Below are 21138 nucleotides of genomic sequence, written 5' to 3' on the forward strand. Positions count from 1 at the left end.
GGTGGGGGAGGCCGAGGAATTGGGGGGGAGGGGGGTCAGGAATCGGAAAAGACGGCGTCCGAGTGGAGGAGGAAGTAAGAGATGACGCGAGAGAAGGGACAGGACGTAAACCCGGAACGCTGCCAGGAAGCAGGAAAAAGGATCCGTTTTCGGCAAGGTGCAGGGAGTGGGTGTGTGATGTAAAGAGGTCTCGTTGCCTCGCCCTTCCCCTCTTACTTTTACAACCACACAACGTTGCCCGACCCACCACCACTCTCCGTCCACGCGTTCGGTTCTAGCGTAGTCGTGTCGGCGTGTGTGCGTGTGTACATGCATGCCAGTCAGCGTATGTATGAGGCTCGCCCTTTCACTTTCGAATGCTCGTTCGAAGTCCCGTGGCAAGCCTCCGCCGCCACAGGTAATCGTGCCGCTACGCTGCTCTGGCGAGGAGGGGAAAAGCCCGCCGTGTTTATAAATAAACTCGCGCGCAGCTTGCGGCTGGCGTTCCATTACACAGACCGCCTCCTCTGTTGTGTGTGTGGTTCGTTGATGCTCGACGGATATGCAGTGTGTAACGGTTGTCCTATCTGTTACGTTTGAAGCGGCGATCGCCGTTTCAACGGCTTTATGATGCGAGCGGTAAATTAAAAAAAAAGGGGGGGGGCAGTCAGTACTTGTGAAGGCAGCTAGTGGACATTACGGCACCTCGCTTGCGGCGTATGTTAGAGAAAATAAATGGTCAAAAAAGAAAAAAAAGAAAACGAGAATAAGGAAGCGACATGCTTATCTCGATCGGAGAGTTTGTCGTGACACGAGTGGCGTGAGATAAGAGTGGTGGAGCGCGTACGAATATCGACTTTGCGATAAAAAAAAAAAGGGGGGGGAGGAAGCTAGCCACTGTGGTGACGTAATTCGCGTAAGAACTGCCACCCCCGCTTCTAATATGTTGGCGTGATGTAACAGACTGGAAGTTCCTTGTTATTTATTTTTTCTCATTTCCGCAAACGTATGTGTCGTCTTAAAGGGTTGCGTGAGGCACGGATTCTCTTGGAGGCAAAATTCTCTTTTTGAGACTTCTCTATCCTGATAGGCTCGAAGCTTAGTGCTGACGTTGTACACGTTCTTTAAAAATGAAAAATAAAAATAAAAGAGGAAGTGATATGGCCTTTTGGAAAGGTGGCGAAAGCCAGAAAGAAACCATTCTCTGAGTCTCAATTGTCATTGAATTTGGAGTCTATATTTAGTCTTTGCCGGCTGCATTCTATTTTGCTCACCGTCCGCACAATGTGGTATTTATATTGTATTTCACCGTTGACCATGTAGATGTCCCGTTTCTTTCCCACTCGGCGTTTGCAGACGCGAATGCAGAGCACGGACTCGAGTCACATTGTTGCCACTCCGACGTCCTATCGATCGGGCACGTCTAGACGGTTACCTCTGGTCCTATACAGCGAGTGGCTACACTTAGCGAAGAGAGGCAATATAAGCTGGAGGCAGTTTAAAGCTCATGCTGCCGATCGATGAACACGGTGTAATTATGATCCGCCTGAAGGCTCTTCGGGAGCCATATCTGAGAAGAACAGGTCATGTACGCGTCGTAAACGTCTTGAGATGTGCGGAATTACACTCGAACAATTGTGAGGGACAAGACACTCAACGTCTTAGTGTGTTTGCGCGAGTCAACATTGATTGATTGATTGATTCACTTCACTTCACCTTATTTTCCTTAAAGACCTCGCACGGAGGTTTTATTACATAAGGCGTGGGGTTAACATAATAGTGGCTACATACAAAACAGTGGTTACATACGTTTACAAGATCGTGACTACAATGCACGTACAGTATAGTGGCCACAATACACTTACTGAGACATACTAAGTTTTATTTTTTCGGAAAATGAGGATAAGCAGATAGTTTCGACGATATCGCGGGGCAGGCCGTTCCAGTCAGCTGATGATCGACAAAAGAAAGATTCAGAAAAAGTCGTATACTATAGTGTGGCTGCGGGGACGAATAACTTGTAAATGGTGCCCTGTGCGCAGAGATGTGCGCGTTGGCGTGGCCAGAATATATGGGACATGATGAAGTGAGCTGTAAAAAAACTTGTGAAAAAGGATTATTGAATCGATGCGGCGCCGGGACGATAACGTGTTCAAGTCAGACTGAATTTTTAGTTGTGATACGCTGGTATATTAAGAATAAGATGATTGAATGAACCTTACTGCGCGGTTCTGAATGGTTTCTAGGGCTTTGATAAGGTATGTTTGATGAGGTGACCAAATGGGAGAAGCGTATTCTAGCTTCGGGAGTACGAGTGACTTATATGCTAGAAGTTTTACATGACGTGGTGCATGGCGGAGATGGCGTTTTAGGAATCCAAGGGTTTGGTTGGCAGAGGCCGTAACGCGTGTTATATGAGGTGACCAATTTAAGTTATGTGAAAGGGTGATACCAAGGTACTTAAATTGTACCTACTCTTTCTAATGAAGTGGTAGCAATAGTGTAGAGTGTGCATAATGGCTGTAGGCGGCGAGTAAAACTTATTACCTTGCATTTGTTGGGGTTCAGGGTCATCAACCATTCGTTGCACCAATCTTGAACATTGTTAAGGTCGTCTTGTAAAAGAGAGTGATCGGCATTGTTAGTGATTGGACGGTAGATTACGCAATCGTCTGCGAACATTCGGATTTGAGAGGCAACATGTAGAGGGAGGTAATTAATATAAATAAGAAATAGCAGTGGACCCAAGACGCTACCTTGCGGGACGCCAGATGTTACAGGGAGGGGGCCAGAAATGGAATTATTGACATGTACCGACTGTGATCGGCTAGTAAGGAATTCATTCATCCAATGAAAAATGTTGGGATGCAAGTTCAACTGTGAGAGTTTAAGTAATAACCGTTGGTGGGGTAACTTATCAAATGCTTTTGCATAATCAAGAATTATGGCATCGACCTGTTTGTTAGTATCGAGGTTGGTATGTAAGTCATGGATGGCAAGTTGCGTTTCACATGAGAGGCCCTTGCGGAATCCATGTTGAGATGTGTGAAAAAAGTTGTTGGTGTCAAGAAACTGCATGATATGTGTGTAGATGACGTGCTCCATTATTTTGCAGGGTACACTGGTCAGGGAAATCGGTCGGTAGTCAAGAGGAGATGTTTTGATGCCCGATTTATAAATTGGAACGATCTGCGCTTCTTTCCAGGCGAGAGGGATGCTATCGGAAGAAAGAGACTGCGTGAAGATTAATCTGAGATAGGCTGCGCAGATGTTCTTTGTTTTTTTTTAACACTTTCGGATTGATATTATCTGCCCCAGATGCCGATGAAAGTTTAAGCTTTTCAATTATGGCTATTATTCCTTCCTCGCTGAAATCGATTGCTGACATAACATCCTGGACAGGGGGTGGGGGTACAGGTAGAGGAGCATCAGGTTCAGTGGTGAATACAGATGAAAGGACAGGTGATTGAAGGACAGGTGGGGAAGCAGCATCGCTTCTATAAATGCGCAGGATGCCTAGCGGAAGTTTTAAAAAATGTGTACTTTTCATATACCAGTACATTACAGAAATTAAACAGCATCTCGTTGGACCACATTCCTCAGGAATCATCAAAAACAACATTTCTCGAGCTCTAACTTAAAAAAACATTGAACACCTAATTAGGTAAAATAGGACAATGTTAAAATATTGTGTAAGAAGACGAAGTATACTACATAAGTTGAATAGCGAATGGGCTCGAAGTCTTCATAAGCCGTATTCGTTTGGGTTAATGCAAACACGTAAATGTCGGCGAACTGAAAGAAGGGTTTCTTCGACTGTAGCGAACAATCTCTCTCTCCCTCCCTCTCTCCCTCCCACCCTCTGTGTGTGTGTGTTCATGTGTCCCTCCTTTCTTTCTTTCTTTCCTTCTTGTTTTCTTTCTTTCTTTTATGCTTGTGCTTGTAACACTCACGGATTTAAGTGCGACATCAGTACTTTTCTCTAAGGTTACATCGTAACCAGTCTCGTCTCTAAAAATAGCCCCGCCGCCGTGGTGTAGTGGCTAAGGTACTCGGCTGCTAAGCCGCAAGTCGCGGGATCGAATCACGGCTGCGGCAGCTGCATTTCTGATGGAGGCGGAAATGTTGTAGGTCCGTGTGCTCTGATTTGGGCGCCCGTTAAAGAAACCCAGGTGGTTGAAATTTCCGGAGCCCTCCACTACGGCGTCTCTCATAATCAAATCGTGGTTTTGGGACGTTAAACCCCACAAATCGAACAATCGTCTCCAAAAATAGTCTTGGTTCTGACATGCACGTTCGAGTTGAATTACGCCGGTATCATCCAAATTAAAGACGTTGAAAACGAAACTGTGACTTGACCCTAAATGGTCTCCTTTCAAGGCGTGTGCATATATACTCTACGTCTCAGTAGCATAGCCACGGCACAAGGCACAGCCACCTCAAACACACCCAAAGCAGTTATCCGGGCTATGCGATTACTTTTGTCCTGGAAGCGGTTAGAAAAGTGGGAGCAAAGAGAATAAAGAAACAACGTACTGAGCATGCGAGAAACCCCGTTGTGTATCGATATCGAGTGCGTGGTGTGCACAATGACTTGTGAACGCAGTGCGACGTAGGCCCAAGTGCGACCACTTGATGAAAGAAAAAGATCCAAGACACGTGAAGACAGCAATTATCGACGTCCTTACAGCGTTCTGCAATTTGCTGTTGGTTAACTGTTGCACGTAAAAGATGAAGTGTGAATGGACATCTAACATTTCGGCTGCATCTGCGTTGATAAACACGGCAAACGGCGTCGGCTATAATTGATGGATATGTGGGGTTTAACGTCCAAAAACCACCATATGATTATGAAAGACACCGTAGTAGAAGGCTGCGGAAATTTTGACCACCTGGGGTTCTTTAATGCGTCGGCTATATAGTGTGGTACACAGCAATGGTGAATTGTCATGATTATTTCCATTGCCGTGGGGTTGCCTTGCTGATGCTGGTCGACGGAAACTTCATAAACTTTAAAATCAAACTAAGATAAGTTGCACGTTTTTCCTGGCTTCAGAGTGTAGCAAAGCCTTATCCCTACATGGCAATAAAAGAAGCAAATGACCCTTTTGCTATGCCTCGAAAGCTGCACCAGTACTTCTTTACCAACAACGAAAACGGCCACAAGCCGGCATTAGCTTAGCAACAGCGACAGCAGCAGCAAAAAGGAAGATTGTAACAATCCAGCATTGCCCAAAGACAGCAGCAGCAACAGCTACAACGACGACAAACCAGAATCAGGCAACATATTCTCATGCTGGTATTAAGCGAGAAAGTTCTGGCATTCGCACGCAGGCGATGCATTTTTTATCTTTAACTATAACGAATTTCGTAGTTTACGTTTCACTTAGATCCAAGTTCACTTCGTGAGCCCAACTTTTGATCACCAACACTTTTCGTCTCACTATATAGTTCACCTCAGAAAACACGCTTCTGTAGAATACTGGATATCAACTTACTTGTTAAGCTTACTACCCATAGAGCTATTCGTACAAAAGCTAACAAAAGCGTTCGCCCATGCAGGCATGTGTGGCAATGAGGAGCTTAACGCGAAACCCCGGTAACGTAAGTTCCACGAGCCACAGCAAAAGTTATGTGGACTGCTATGCACCGCCTATTTCGCGACTCGGTTGGTCTATATGCAAACTAAGGATTGGTACATGGTTCTGTTATTTAGTTTCTCTTGAGAGGAGAACGTGAAACTAGCTCTCGGTTGAAGGTGTTCATTAATTTAAATATTTGTTCCCTTACTTCGCTGCTGATTCTGGGTGATATGGTTTAATTAGGTTCCTCACCACTATGGTACATACTTATTATAGAGGATTTGTATGGATGGCTGCCCCGGCGTTTGAAGTGTCGTTTTCGTTGCTTTTTTTTTCAAGTGGTCGAATGCAAACGTGTTTTCACTAATTAGGGCTGCAGTGTTTTAACAAGTCCGCGACGCTAATCGCCAATAGCAAAATGTTTACCGATTCTGAAGGAAAAAATGCCTGTTCTAAAGAGGAACTGCCATGCGAGTTGAGTATTTTAATGCCAGGGCTTACGCCAACAAGTCAGAAGCACGCATAACACCTTTATTTTAGAGCAAGAAGGGGACACGGTGGAGACGAGGTCATTGAAACGACTTAGAAATATTGTTATAATATGTAGTACGGACACACGTACCTTCGGGTCACGAAAAAAGCGAATGTCAACGTCAGCTTGATGAACCACACGCTCCCATTCCGTTCTTCAGTTGTCCTTGGGAAACGAGAACACTCACAACTTCGGTCCCTTTGCCACGACAATTCGCCACTCAGAATCCGTTCAGCCGTATACAGATTGCGAGTAGCCAGTGCACAAAACGCATCGCATATCCGCGCTGCAGTTTACGGACACAGGAAAAGACGGTCTTCTGGAGTCGCCGACAAGAACACCAGTGCGCCACGACAACGTTCGTCGGGTTTGGCAGTCCATGTCTCTCGAGCGACGAGATCAAGCGTAGGCGCGTCTGTGCAGCGAAACACGCCGGTCTAAATGCAGTGACGTCAGAGCCAGAGGCAGACACAGTGAGCATGCCTGAAATTATCTAGGTGGCATGGGTAGTTCACGGGTAACAGGTACGGTCTGTGCCATGTGATTGACCGGTTGGAGTCGTTGGAGCGAGCGAGTATAGGAAGTTGCATGTCTTTCACAAACAACTAAAAACAGTACGCATTTTCGGTTTTTTTTTTGCAGCGTCAGCAATAATGTCGCCGAATATAACCACTCGCGTTTCTACGCCAGCCCCGCCACGGTGGTCTAGTGGCTAAGGTACTCGGCTGCTGACCCGCAGGTCACGGGATCAAATCCCGGCTGTGGCGGCTGCATTTCCGATGGAGGCGGCACTGTTCTAGGCCCGTGTACTCAGATTTGGGTGCACGTTAAAGAACCCCAGGTGGTCAAAATTTCCGGAGCCCTCCACTACGGTGTCTCTCATAATCAGATGGTGGTTTTGGGACGTTAAACCCCACAAATCATTCAATCAATCAATCAATCAATCAATCAATTAATCAGCGTTTCTACGCTTATGGGCACGGTTCTAATATACGTGAAACGTTGGCAACATCACCGTCCCGTGTACTCAGGTTTAGGCGTTAAATAACACAAATAGGCGAAATTCCAGGCGCCCTCCTTTACGGCGTTCCCATCTCGGTTTTGGTACGCAAATACGAATTATTCTTATTGGAAACGTAGCTCCAAAGACAAAGCAGTCGTTGGCACCGCAGCTTGCGCAACCGCAATCTTCACCGAGAAACTTGTGCGGGGAGAACAATAGTTGTTTCCCGCGCCTTGTGATAAATTGTCTAGGTCTTTACGTGTCGCGAAATCATGCTATTATGAGGCACACAGCAGTGGAACGTCTTGGAAACTTTCGACTATCTGGCAGTCTTTAACGCGCGCATATGACACACAGCACGCGGGTTTCTATAATTTGATCATCATCATCGTCATTGTCATCAGCTGCAGCCGCAGCAGCCTGACTTAACCTTCTGCCGGGGAAAGGCCTCTCCCACGTTTCGCGAAACGACCTACTCGTGTACTTGCTGTGACCACGTGGTCCTCACAAACTTCTTAGTCTCATTCACCCAGCTTCGCGCGTTTTCCTTCTCTTGGAATATCTATTCCGTTACGCTTAGCGGCCAGCGGTTACCTTGTCTAGATGAACATGCCTAGCCTATGTCCATTTCTACTTGGTTTAAACTGAGATGTCTAAGATGACTAAGGCGTTTACCATTTCGTCTCTATCAAAAAAATGACTACCACGGCGGGGGTCGAACCCTAGACTTTTGGCTCTGCAGCCGAGCATTGCAACCATTGCACTGTCAAGGCAGGCTGCTACTAATGATTGGCAGGTCATGTCAATATATCGACCAATGCCAGAGGCCCACTTCTTCCTTCTGATGCATTTATCGTTACTGCGTTCCGCAGCTTGTACAGGTGATGTTGCAGAGCGCCGAGTAACGTTCCAGCGTAGGGAGAAGCTTCATGAAAGTAGATTACCTTGCAGATGTGCGTGTAGATTTAGATAATGAAAACCCTGACCTCGCATTCCGAAGAGGAGCACTTATTGGCCCACTGTGCTGCGAGAGATGTACAGTGTCTACAAACAGGAACTATAGTGCTTGTATTCCGATGGCCTGGACAATAAATACTACGAGCACGTCACACACAAACACACACACACACATACGCGTTGCATTCCTGTGTATGTGTGCTCATGTGAACTTGCTCGCATAACATAGCAAAAATTCAAAGAGATATACATTCTTTCAAGACGTTTCCAAGCAGGGGCGTAGCCAAGGGTTCGACGATTTCCCGTGAAAATTTTCAAATTTACTTGCACTTATAAGCACGTGCACATAAAAAACGTGCGCACGAACATACGTAAAGCATGGTTGAACCACCCACCCTCCCAAAAAATTCTGGATACGCCCCAAATTCGGAGGTAAAAGCCACTTCTCAGCCGATGTGCCGATCCTGCGCCGGCCCTCTCCGAGAGCTTTCTGCACCTGACGTAGTTTTGCACTGACCCCCAAGATCGGAGGCACTGTGATCGAGCTTTCTTCACCTCACCTGTTTTTAAACAGCCTCCGTGATCAGCCCTCCATTGTCGAAGAGACGAGGTCGTGTCGTGGCGTCGTCGTTTGACTCTACAAATGTTGGCGATAGGTGACGTCATTGTGACGTCAGCCTAGCGACGTGTTTGCGTGACCAACCCTTCGACAATTCTTGAAAGCAGCGGGGTGAACCGACAGATGATGTTGAAAGAAAGTGGGAAATCTTTCTAAGCTGTAGAAGGGATGCATCCCTTCTGATCAATGAAAAAATTAGAAGAAAGGGAGCTAAGTGGCTGGCAAAAGTACATAAAAAAGACAGAAAGGCAGCTGCGAAATTTTGGAACCATCTAAACTCCCTAAGAAATGAGACGAGCCTAGAGCAGAGGTTTATAACTACAGCTCAAGGAGCTAGGCTAGAAGGGGACGAAGCTCTTGACTATATAAGAACTAGGGTGACAAAAAATTTCAACAAAGAAGTGCTTTATGCACAACAATAGACAAGGATGAATAAAGTGGCACAATGGCTCCATTTTCGCAACGAGAGTGGGAAAGGGCTGAGAAGGGGGTTCCTAGTAGTACATCAACAGGCCCAGATGGCATTCCAATTAGGCTGATAAAGACATTAGGTCCGAAGTCTAAGCAGGCTTTGAGAGAGGTAGTGAGCAAAATAATAATCGATGGTGAAGTCCCCGATAGATGGAAACTTAGCAGGATGAGCATGATCTATAAAAAAAGGGGGACAAAGCTGACATAAACAACTACCGTCCTAAACAGTGACATAAGTGGTCTACAGGCTGGCGATGCATACTATAAAGGAAAGACTGCAGGCATGGATAGAGGATGAAGGGTGGCTGGGGGAACTGCAGAATGAGTTTCGGAAACACGGGAGGTTGGATTGATTGATTGATATGTGGGGTTTAACGTCCCAAAACCACTATATGATTATGAGAGACGCCGTAGTGGAGGGCTCCGGAAATTTAGACCACCTGGGGTTCTTTAACGTGCACCCAAATCGGGAGGTTGGAAGACAATCTGTTCTCACTGACGCAGTGCATCGAAATAGCAGAAAAGGAACACAGGCTCCTGTGGCTAGCATTTTTGGATATCAAGGGAGCGTACGATAGCATGGTTCAAGAGGAATTGTGGGGGATACTGGACACACTAGGCGTACAAGATGGAGTCACTAATCTTTTAAAAGATATCTATAAAGGTAACACGGTAGCTATAAAGTGGGAAAAACAGGTATCCAAGCCTGCAGAGGTAAAACGGGGGCTTAGGCAGGGGCGTCCTATGTCACCCTTATTATTCATGAAGTACCTACAAGGATTAGAGGCCAAATTAAAGGGAAGTGGACTGGGCTTCAACCTCTCTTTTGTCAAACAAGGAAAACTCATGGAACAGGCACTACCAGCATTGATGTACGCAGATGATATAGTGCTAATGGCCGACAGCAAGGAAGATTCGCAGAGATTGATGAACATCTGCGGTAATGAGCGAGATAGGTTAGATTTCAGATTCAGTAAGGAAAAATCATCAGTCATGATTTTTAATGACAATGAAGGTAGTGAGCTTAGAATACAGGAGGTCACGCTAGAGATAACAGATAAATACAAATATCTGGGCCTATGGGTAAGCAATGAAGCCGAGTACTTAAGGAAACACGAAATATACGTGACGACTAAAGGTAACAGGAATGCAGCGGTGATGAAAAACAGGGAACTGTGGAAATACAATAAGCATGATGTGAGAGGAATACGGAAAGGGGTCATGGTTCATGGTCTGACGTTAAGCAATGCGGTCTTGTGCATGAGATAAGAAGTTCGAGCAAGATTAGAAAGTAAACAACGGGGAATAGGTAGGCTTGCCTTAGGAGCTCACGGGAATACACCAAATCAGGGAGTACAAGGCGATATGGGATGGACATTATTTGAGGGCAGGGAAGCTAGCCGCAAGATGAAATTTGAGAATTGATTGAGAGAAATGGGGGAGGAGCGTTGGGCTAGGAAAGTATTTAGCTACTTGTACATGAAGAATGTCGATACAAAATGGAGGAAGCGAACCAGAAAATTGACGGGTAAATACTTAGAAAACAGTAGGGGGCCAAATAAAAAAAAATTATCGGTTAAGAAGAATGTGGCGGAAGCTGAGACCGATATGTGGAGAATGGGCATGATTAAGAAGTCCGCGCTAGAGATCTATCGAACTTTTAAGCAGGAAATTGCCAAGGAAAGGATCTATGATAATACTCGGGGTAGTTCTCTACTGTTTGAGGCCAGGACGGGAGTACTGCGAACCAAGACATATCGGGCCAAATACGAAGGGGTAGACACGGTATGCAGTGCGTGTGGAGAGGAAGAAGAAACTGCCGAACACTTGATAATGTTCTGTAAAGGGCTTCACCCTATAGTTCAGGATGATGGCGCAGAGTTTTTTAAAGCACTGGGGTTTAGAGACAGGGAGGGCAGAATAGACTTTAAGCGGGTAGAATTAACTATAAGAAGGTTATCTGATCGGTAACTAAAGTCAAGGCACGAGTAAAAATTAAACCCTTCACTGCAAAGTACGAATCCTCAACCTCACTATTTAAAGGGAAAAAAAATAAATCTAGTTTTTGGTTCATTAAATATTACGGCTTGGTGGCGCTACCCATCACCCGATCTAAAGGGTACAGCCACATCCATCCATCCATCCATCCATCCATCCATCCATCCATCCATCCATCCATCCACCCATCCACCCATCCACCCATCCACCCACCCACCCACCCACCCGTCCACCCGTCCGTCCGTCCGTCCGTCCGTCCGTCCATCCGTCCATCCATCCATCCATCCATCCATCCATCCATCCATCCATCCATCCATCCATCCATCCATCCATCCATCCATCCATCCATCCATCCATCCATCCATCGTCAGTTTTAAATTAATTATTATCTAGGATTTAACGTCCCAAAACCACGATATGAATATGAGAGACGCCGCAGTTGAGGGCTCCGGAAATTTAGACCACATGGGGATCTTTAACGTGCACCCAAATCAGAGCACAGGTACCTACTGTACTTTCGCCTCCATCGAAAATGCGGCCGCCGCAGCCGGTATTCGATTCCGCGACCTGCGGGTCAGCAGCCGAGTACCTCAGCCACTAGACCATTGCAGCGGGGCACGTCTGCCATTCAGAGTACATCCACAATACCTAAAGGTTACATTGGGCAGAGATTCATGCCGCAGCGGTTATTATTAGTATCTATATATGTGCTGACAAAAACCTGTAGAGAAACTAGCGCATGTGCGATGAGCCTTCGAGGTAGCACATGCTAGCACTGCTTTTACACTATTGTTTCTGCGCCCTCGTGGCCTCAAATAATATCACAATTTTCCACCTCCTCCTGACCATGCATATAGCGCTCTAACGCAGAAAAGTAAGTTGTCCAATGTCAATATATTGTAAGCACGTTTGACGTGCTTCATCATTCCCACTTCTGCATAGCCATCACTATTCCTCTTAATTTTTTTCTTCATATCTTTTTGACGAGTTGGACACGGCGGAATAAACGGTTCCTCTGGCGTCGTCTGGTCCGGTCGTCCAGCGTCTATAACAGTGATTGAGGTGCTGGGTAAATGAATTTATAATTATGTGAAGTGGTCGACTGCAGTAACGATGGGATGTTGACGGGGAAGGCGATAGTGGCAAGGGAACATACAACGTGACCATGAGGTACGCCGCAGTGGTGGGACTTGCAGACCACATCCCGAAATGAACTTACGACATGTTTTGTATGTTAGGAAAACACACACACTAACACAAAATTTCTGACTGCACCTCTGAAAAAATCAATGAAAGCCCATTTTAAAAGAAATAACGGGAAACGTTATTGAGAACGCGAAACACACGTGTAAAGTAAGAGTAAGTGAAGAAGACGAGGAAAAAAAGTGAAAAGCTTTGAGAGACTGCCTTCGCAAATACTGTCCTTAAATTTACCCCGAAAACAAGCAAAAGGAAACAATCACCGCGGCCGTATGTATACACCGGAAGAGCAAGCGTCCAGCCTCACCGTCCTCGCGAGAGTCAAGGGGGGTCTCTCAAGGCCAATGACATTAGCGGCGCGCCAACTAAAACGACGCCTGGCGAGAGTACAACTGGAGTGGCTGTGTGTGGCAGGAAGAGTCGGCCGTCACCTGTCATTCGCACTCGCCCACGGCTCTCGCTCGGAGTCGGCCAAGTCGACGCGTTGATCTTTCTTCCCCTCGTGCGTACCCAAACAAACTGGGAACGGCAGTGGCCTCCTTTCACAGCAGAAGAGTTCTTGGCTGTTGCCATCGTCGGCGGCAGCCGGAGCGGATGCGTTCCCGTTTGTCGAACTGTGGGCGCCGGATTCTTTTTTCAAACGCTGGATACGTTGGCGTCGGTTTGGTTGATGCTCGTCGGCTGAGGATCCGAACGAGACGCTCACCTGACACACCTGTTCCATGTCGACGGCGGCGCAGCAGTGGATAACGTGAGCCACATGTTCTTACTGTTGTCATCATCGTCGTCATCATCATCTAGACAATATCCAGAGGGGAGGGTAGTCATGATTCTTTTTTTTAGGTGGCGTACTACGATATACCAACAAGACTGGGCAGGTGTTGCGCAATCAGCAACTGGTTCATTCGCGTCTTGCAAAGTGTCACCAATCAGATAGGGAGAAAAGTGCAAGACCGCGTAGCGAAAAGGAGACTAAAAGAGACTGTAGCATATGTATTCGCGTAAGCGCGGACAAGGTTTTGATCGATCACGGTGCGTGTCACAGTTTAGCAATTTCGTTTCTGTCTGTGTTAAATTCATCGAGAGTGTGCTTCACTTTTTTGATGCCTTGATAAACAGAGTTTATTTTATCTGCCTTATATCTTTGTCACTGCCACCGTGTACCAGCAATGCGGTGGCGCGGAACTTCGGCGTGCGTGAGCGTTGTTTGTAACGTTCCGCGATTTCAGAGCTGGGAGGGAGGGTTCGCTCGCCCCCTTGAAGTAGTCCGTATGACAATATTATACTACTGGGAAGATTCATCGCAAAACTCTAAATGAAACTATTGATAAAATAGTATTTAGGAAATCCCATAATTTACATACTGTGAGCATATTTATCGTGCTTCATCATTCTCACTTGTACATAACCGTCATCATCTCTATTCTTTCTTGTCGGTGTTCTGAACCGAGGAAGACTGCTGAATAAACGGTTCTGCTGGCATTGTCTGGTCAAGTCTTGCTACGTCTTTCAGAGTGGTGGAGGCCGCTTAGAAATAATTACTCAGGAATAGGTAATTTCCCCAAAATAGTCAAGGTTATCAGCTAATGTGCAACCCACACCCCACAAAAAATGCCTGGCTTCGATTATGACCATCGTGATAACAATATTAACCATAGACTATTTCGCGTGCACTCAGATATGTAATTCTAGGTGCGGTGGGTAGAGATCATTGGGAGAGGCCATCGCTCGGCAGTGGATTAAAACAGTCAGTGAATGATTATGATGAAGAATCTTAGATAGATTGTCTGTTCAAAGGGTCTTATACGCAACCGATGTCCGCCGTATGCAGTTTGGGAAGAGCCTGTTGGGTGACCACTTCGTGAAGGTTTTTACGATGGCGGCATTGAACGCCAACGCGAAGATTTAGCGCCATCTGTTTGTTCGAGGAAGGCGACAAGATTTTTTATGGGCTAGCTAGAAGCTCAGACGACGCTGAAACTCAGACTGCCGCATCATGTGCGCAGCAGTGTGGTGATGTCAGGGGCCTGTCGATGTAAAAGACTTGGATACGCTGATATATGTGGACTTCACGCCATGGAAGCAGTTTGTTGCCGCAATACCTCAGCATGGCGACCGCAGGGATGTCACTACATTTACACAAAAGCTGCACCAAAGACAGCATAGTTCGTTTCTGTGTACAACATTCACCTATCGGTCTGGCTTCGGAAAATGCGTCTGCAGCGCAAGGCGCGTTTCTTACGTGCGTAGCTTTTCGGCATGCCACTCTCAGAAGATGAAGGCCATGACCACACCAATGCACCCTTCCCATGGTGCCACGGTGCATGCGCCCTCCCTTTCCCTGGCGGGAAATTCACGAAACGTTGTGGTAGGGTCTCCGTGCACCTTTCGATCTCGGAGGCTCTCTATAGGCTGGCGACCCCACTTATCACGGATCACACAGCGAAGCTCCCACCACCTCTTATTAGTACGGCGACGGGAATCGCAGGAACAAAACACAACAATCGGGACAGTCACTCACAAGCGTTGCGCAGATAAGAAAACAGCATAGCTAACGAAATTCGCCTTCTTTTTTTTTCCCTCCTTCTGAACCTCGTACCGCTCCTCCACATCCACAATTACCTTTCCCAAATACTTTTCCCCCTCTTGATCCTAACCATCACTTCCTTTCCCTCTCCCTTGCTATACCATACAATGCTATGCTTCAACCTTTTCCTTATTTTTTCTCTCCTCCTAAACCAGCTGGTACCGCTCCTCCACATCCACAATTTCCCTTCCCACCCCCACTACACCATACTTTATATGCGTAATACTTTCCCCTCTCCTCCTCTTAACCATCACTTCTTTTCCCTCTCCCTTGCTATACCATACAATGCTATGCTTCGCCCTCTTTCCTTAGTTTTTCTCTCCTCCTTGGTTAACTTCCTTGCCGGCAGCGCATTCATATGATTCCCATGAGTACGTTGTACACTGTATAAATTTAGTGGTGCTCACCCTATTCCCGCGGCGCATACCCACTGGCAAGCTTTTACAAACCACGGATTACAGCTCACGCCTGGCGTAACAGTTCCGTGGTTGGAAGGCAGATTCAAACTATCCCTCCGAGCTCGGCTCGGAAAGTCCACATGAAATACGTTAGCGCTGTGGCATGTAGCCGACTCACGTTCACGACTCGCGCGTGGAGAGTCGGATAGTCGTTACAGACGCACTGCGTTCAGCTACATTAAATTAATACTTCTTTGCAGACTAGTAAAACTCGACTTGCTGCGCAAGCCGAAGGAAAACGAGAGGGAAGACAGCAAAAAGCGCAGCATGAGGCTAAGCACAAAAAAGTGATAGACTCCACAATACACCTTCAAGACTTTTCCGCCGGGCTGCGGGACGTACGTTTTTTCTTTGTTCTTACTTCTAAACTCAATGTGAAAATATGAGTCCTACTGATATCACGAAAGTTATGCTTAAATATGTCGCTGTTATTCATCGTTTATTTCACTTGCCTCGCGATCTAATCACAAGTTCTGCCAGTGCTCGGTCTTTTTGAGCCTCCTTTGAGGTTCTTTCCTTTGAGCTTCCTTCAGCGTTACGTCAGCAGCCACAGCTGCATTCTTCTTCTTTTTTTAAATATGTCTGTTTGGACAATCCCGTGAAGTTACCAAGGCTTCCTGTTTTGCGTGCTGTGTGCAAGTTATCGCGTGTTTCGGGAAAGAATGCCACTCAATGAGGCTCTTGCATGATCCTGAATAACAGGAAGCATCCAACGGCGTGGCCTTTTTTTGTTTGTTTTTGTTTTGGGCATTGCGCTGGTTAACGCCATTACATAGTCTCGCCAGAGTGCACGTGGTTTGTGGACGCTATCAGAGACACACAAGCAAACAAATAAAATGAATGAAAGAAACGAAAAATGGTCATGGTCGACGGGAACAATCTGTTTTCTTTCTTATCTCCCTTTCCCCTTCATCTTTCTCTCCCTCTGGTTTTTTTTCCTTGTGAAACAAAGCCTCCGTAAACAATTGCAAAGGAGCATTTCAAACGATATGGGTTGGTTCTTTTTGTATTTGCTTCCGTGGATAACAGGCGTGCGCAGGGTTCTCTAGAAGGACTTGTTGCTTAGCGAGTTGGAGCACAAGTTCACTAAACATGTTATTTCTGTAACAATGCTTAAAGGAACACTCATGTAGCGTTCTTTATTGCGATAGCAAATATGTGGACACTCTCAGCTAGAATTTGCCGCCGTTAGCCACTCAGGCGTTAGCCACTGAGCCACGAAGGAGCACCTTCTCCAACGCTCAAACGCAAGCTGTTTATAACTACCACTTACCGCTGGTGATGCGCATCTGGGAGGGGCGGGGGGGTGACTATAGTGTTTTCAGCATTCCCAGTGAGATGGCGCAATGAGCGTGCGTCGCCTAGAAAGTACCGACACTCTCCTCCATATCCTCTCCAAAGTGTCCAACCCTTCTCTCCCAAGTGTCAAAACCTTATCTATATCCTTTCCCGAACGGCCACCGCGCGGGCGCCGGCCCTATAACTCGGCTCACGCTACTGTGATATCAAGCATGTTATGTCACGCTGATAACAGGTGCGATGCTCGTGGCGGCCCGAGAGGCGGGAGAGGAGGGTGCGTGGTGCGGTGGCTTGGTTAAAAGGATTGCGGTACTTTCCTACAAATATCCAGGGATTTTAGCGTCGCCAGATCGTCACGATGCGGCGGCGCGCACTCTCATCTCCCACGCGTACTTTGCCCCACTGAGAGGGGGCAGGGTGGACGCTCACGCGTGCTCCCGCTTATCTCGCGGTGCGGACAATCGTATGCATTGGGCTTTCACCGGGACAATTTTGTTATAGTGTTGCAGTTACTGGGCGCACAAAGGTCACTGCACTGGTTGCAGATTCTCGGTTTGCAAAATGGCGTGCTTTTCAGACACAGCAAAGTAACTCAGACGCTGATCATTCATGTCCATCTGTACCTGTGAGTACGTTTCGTGCGTCATTCGTGCGGGAGAAACATGGGGTACGTTTCGATCTGCTTGCCATTCTTCGCGCGAGCTTCCAATTTGTTGCTATCGCATTCATAGTTTGTGTTTGGCCTTTGCGGCAGAGCTGTTACTTTTTTTTAAAAAATCTAGGTGAATACGAACTCTTAATATTCTAGGGTCGCTGTATAGGATCTTGCCAACTGCTACATCCTGTACAATGCTTGGGTGTGCACACAGAATAAAGATATTTTATTTGTAGTTTTGCCATTAGGACTTCGCCCCGTCCACTCAGAGTTAGCCGGTTTTCTAAAGAAGGTATTCAAGCTGGGTATATGTAATAAAATAGCAGTTGCAAAAAACTACAATATAAAGTTCCATACGGACCAGGCCAGCTCTTGGTACACGTATTGGAGTTGATGGGTGCCGCTGAAGATCTCGTCAGCTTAGTAAACGACGAGGATGCCCGGTATTGCAGCCGTCTCAATACGTTGCGCGGGTCACTCCATGCTCGCCGCCTACGCGAGCCTCGCGACCCCAACGGCCACGCTTCTTGCTGGTTGCACGTCAACTGCCGAATTTCAAAGCAGTCCAAACTCTTTCGGGACGTCCCGTCCCCTTTCGAGGCTATTTATTTTTCCTCGAACACATGTCTCTCCTTTCGGTAAAGGTGCAGGGAATACGCGGCGCCGCCGCCGCTGTGTCACCAGTCGCCAGATGTCATCTTCCCAACACAAAAGCGCCCTTCCTTGGACGATGGGCCGTGCGGACGAGACTGAAATTGCAGTCGTTTGTGACACATGGGTATGCTGCAATTTTTTTATTATTTATCATACTACAAGTAACGTCCTCTGGTATAGTACCATTTGCATTTTTCAACGAATATCAATTTCGTTGTATGTACAAGTGCCGCCGTCTACGGCCGGTTCAAGGCCCCGCCGCGGTGGTCTAGTGGCTAAGGTACTCGGCTGCTGACCCGCAGGTCGCGGGCTCGAATCCCGGCTGCGGTGGCTGCATTTGCTATGGAGGCGGAAATGCTGAGATTTGGGTGCACGTTAAAGAACCCCAGGTGGTCGAAATTTCCGGAGCCCTCCACTACGGCGTCTCTCATAATGAAATGGTGGTATTGGGACGTCAAACCCCACCTATCGATAAATCAATCTACGGCCGGTTCAAGCTGACGAGAGGTGGCTTTACATGCAATTACGACGGGACGCGCAGCACGCGCCTTAAGGAGCTTCACTCCTAAAGGTGGTCAACGATTTAGAGTAGTTGGTACTCCACTACTACGGGAGAGCTGAAGGCCAGCGATTGGGCCTCACACGTAGTGAGGCCACTTAGACGAAAATTCAGCACACCGCAAAGTGCGGGTGAGAAAGAAGGAAGGAAAATAGGAGGAAAAGAACGGCAGGGAGGTTAACCAGCCTATAGGCAGCCGGTTTGCTACCCTGCGCATGGGAGGGGGATGGGAGAGATAAAAAATAGAGAGCAGAGAAGGAAGAGAGATAAACACAGCACATTCGCCAGCATACGCGCGCACACTCAGTCATTGTCCAGTCTTGTCTTTCTCGGTGCGTGACATTGCTGTTACAGCCGCTTGTTCAAGTCCGTGTCGCGTAGGAATTTCAACAGAGCTTTTGTCGCCTTCTGTTGCAATGTCTTCTCTCGGGCACTTGACAGAATAGTGTCCACAGACATTTGGCTGTTGTCGATGCGCGCAAAAACGGGCACCAGTGACTGTCTCTGGATGTCATACAACGGACAGTCGCACAGGATGTGGTGTAGCGTCTCTTCGCAATGACAGGCATCGCAGGGAGCGTTGTTGGCCATTCCTACGAAAAGGGAATAAGATTTTGTAAATTCACTCGTAGCCATAAGCGATGAATAAGGGTGGCTTCTCTTCGGTCGAGCCCAGTGGGCATGCGGAGAGCCATCAAAAAGGACAGATGGTGTTGACGTTTCGTCTCGTTGCTTGGTGGGAACCATAGTGAAAACGTGACTTCACGCACTAGTAGCCAAAGATTACTGGCAGTATCGGTCCGCGAAAGTGGTATGACTTCTCGTGTTCCTTCAAGAGCTGCCCGCGCAGCAGTATCTGCCTGTTCGTGTGTGTTAAGAAGATAGGGGGTAACGATTGCGAGTACGAGTTACTATGGGAGAGCATAAAACCGTACCGTTGGCTTCACTCTTACACACGTGTCTCGAAAGAATGGTTAACGATTTAGAGTACTTGGTTCTCTACTATGGGAGAGCAAAAAAGCCGTCCCGTGGGCCTCTCATTCAAAAGACGTGTCGCCAAGAGATCATCATTGCATATAGGCGCTGCGCGCAACCGCTCGAGCGGGCTAATAACACTATATCAGAGCGGGCCTCCAAAGTAGAACAAGTGGGGAGCGACATAAGAAACAAGGATTGAGGACATAGGTATAATTATACGTGTTTAAAAGCTGAAATATGAAGTGGACATGTAGGTTACATGCTTATTTTATTCTAAAGTCATTGGGCATACGTGACTATTGTAGCTTCAAAGGGAATAGGGGGCTCCGACACAGGTTGCGTATAAGTTGCTATCCCGTCGACGGTTATGAGCATATCCGAGTTTCCAATAAAATATTAACCAGTGAAATGATTGGATTCAATTTTCGAGTCTCCAATGTTCGAAGTTTCAAATAATCCGACAGGACGAATATCTAAAACGTGGCAACGGCCAATGGTGCAACTTGGTGAGGTACGGTGGCTAATATTAACGCACGGCCGGACTCGACTCCTTCTCCGGCGCTCCGACTCCTTCTCCGGAGCGTGCGGAAGGAGCATCGAGTCCGGCCGTGATTAACGTTAGCATCGTACCAGTAGGCTTTTCGTTAAAACGGCCAGTGATACCGTGGTTCAAAGAAATCACAGCACATCCACGGAGTGAATGATGATGAGTGGGGCGAAGTGTCCGTGCGTCCGTCCATGTGTCCATACGTTCATGCATGCTTCCGTCCGTCCGTCTATCCGCGCGTCCACCCGTCCGTGCTTTCACACGTTGGTCTGTCCGTGCTTACATCCGTCTGATTCTGTCGGTCTGTTCATCTGTCTGTCCGCCCGCCCATCCAGCTGCTTGTGTCTGTCGGTCTGTCCGTCCGCCCTTCTAGTGAACACGCCAAGTACTGCCATCTCAGATCTTTTCATGGTATATTCATCACAAGCAAGTACCACCATCCAGCGTACATTCCACGGACTAAAACTACAGGTGGCTAGTACATGCAGGAGGCGCCTAAAACGCGCCCATTTCATTTTAAAGATGAATATGTCATTTCAGCAGGTGAACACCACGAGAAGACTGTCAGGCCCTTCACGACTTCGCTTCGCAGACTTCTGGTGCTGCAGCGCGTTACGTTGTTATTGTGCATACGCGTCACATTTTCATGTCCTCATCGTCATCATGGCCACTCTTTTTATCAATTCCCTTTTTAGAGGCGAAGATCTTTAGTTTGTGGGTTGTTCCCTCGTAATATCTTGTAGTAGCCACTTCCACAGCCGGACTAGAGGAGCGGCACGCGCGTGATACTTGTCTTTTCCGGTCATGCCACTTCTAATTAGCTTTAAGGATTGCCCACTAGAGGGCGATGTGTGCATATGTCTGGAAATGTCACTAGATGGCATTCACGGCTTTCGTATAGTTGACGATTTTATATAATCGACAGACAGACAGACAGACAGACAGACAGACAGACAGACAGACAGACAGACAGACAGACAGACAGAAGGATGGCTGGATGGATGGATAGATGGATGGATGGATGGATGGATAGATGGACCGACCGACTAACGGACGCTTC

At 47.1% G+C, this 21138-nt stretch overlaps 1 protein-coding gene across 3 annotated transcripts in view; it reads left to right on the forward strand.

Annotated features, from left to right (window-relative positions):
- LOC119167895 (retinol dehydrogenase 12) overlaps window positions 1–21138 on the forward strand; it is a 159527-nt gene that overhangs the window by 118293 nt on the left and 20096 nt on the right. The gene's annotated exons all lie outside the window — the stretch shown is intronic.

The sequence above is a fragment of the Rhipicephalus microplus genome, chromosome 6 (assembly GCF_043290135.1).
Source record: "Rhipicephalus microplus isolate Deutch F79 chromosome 6, USDA_Rmic, whole genome shotgun sequence".
NCBI classification, from domain to species: domain Eukaryota; kingdom Metazoa; phylum Arthropoda; class Arachnida; order Ixodida; family Ixodidae; genus Rhipicephalus; species Rhipicephalus microplus.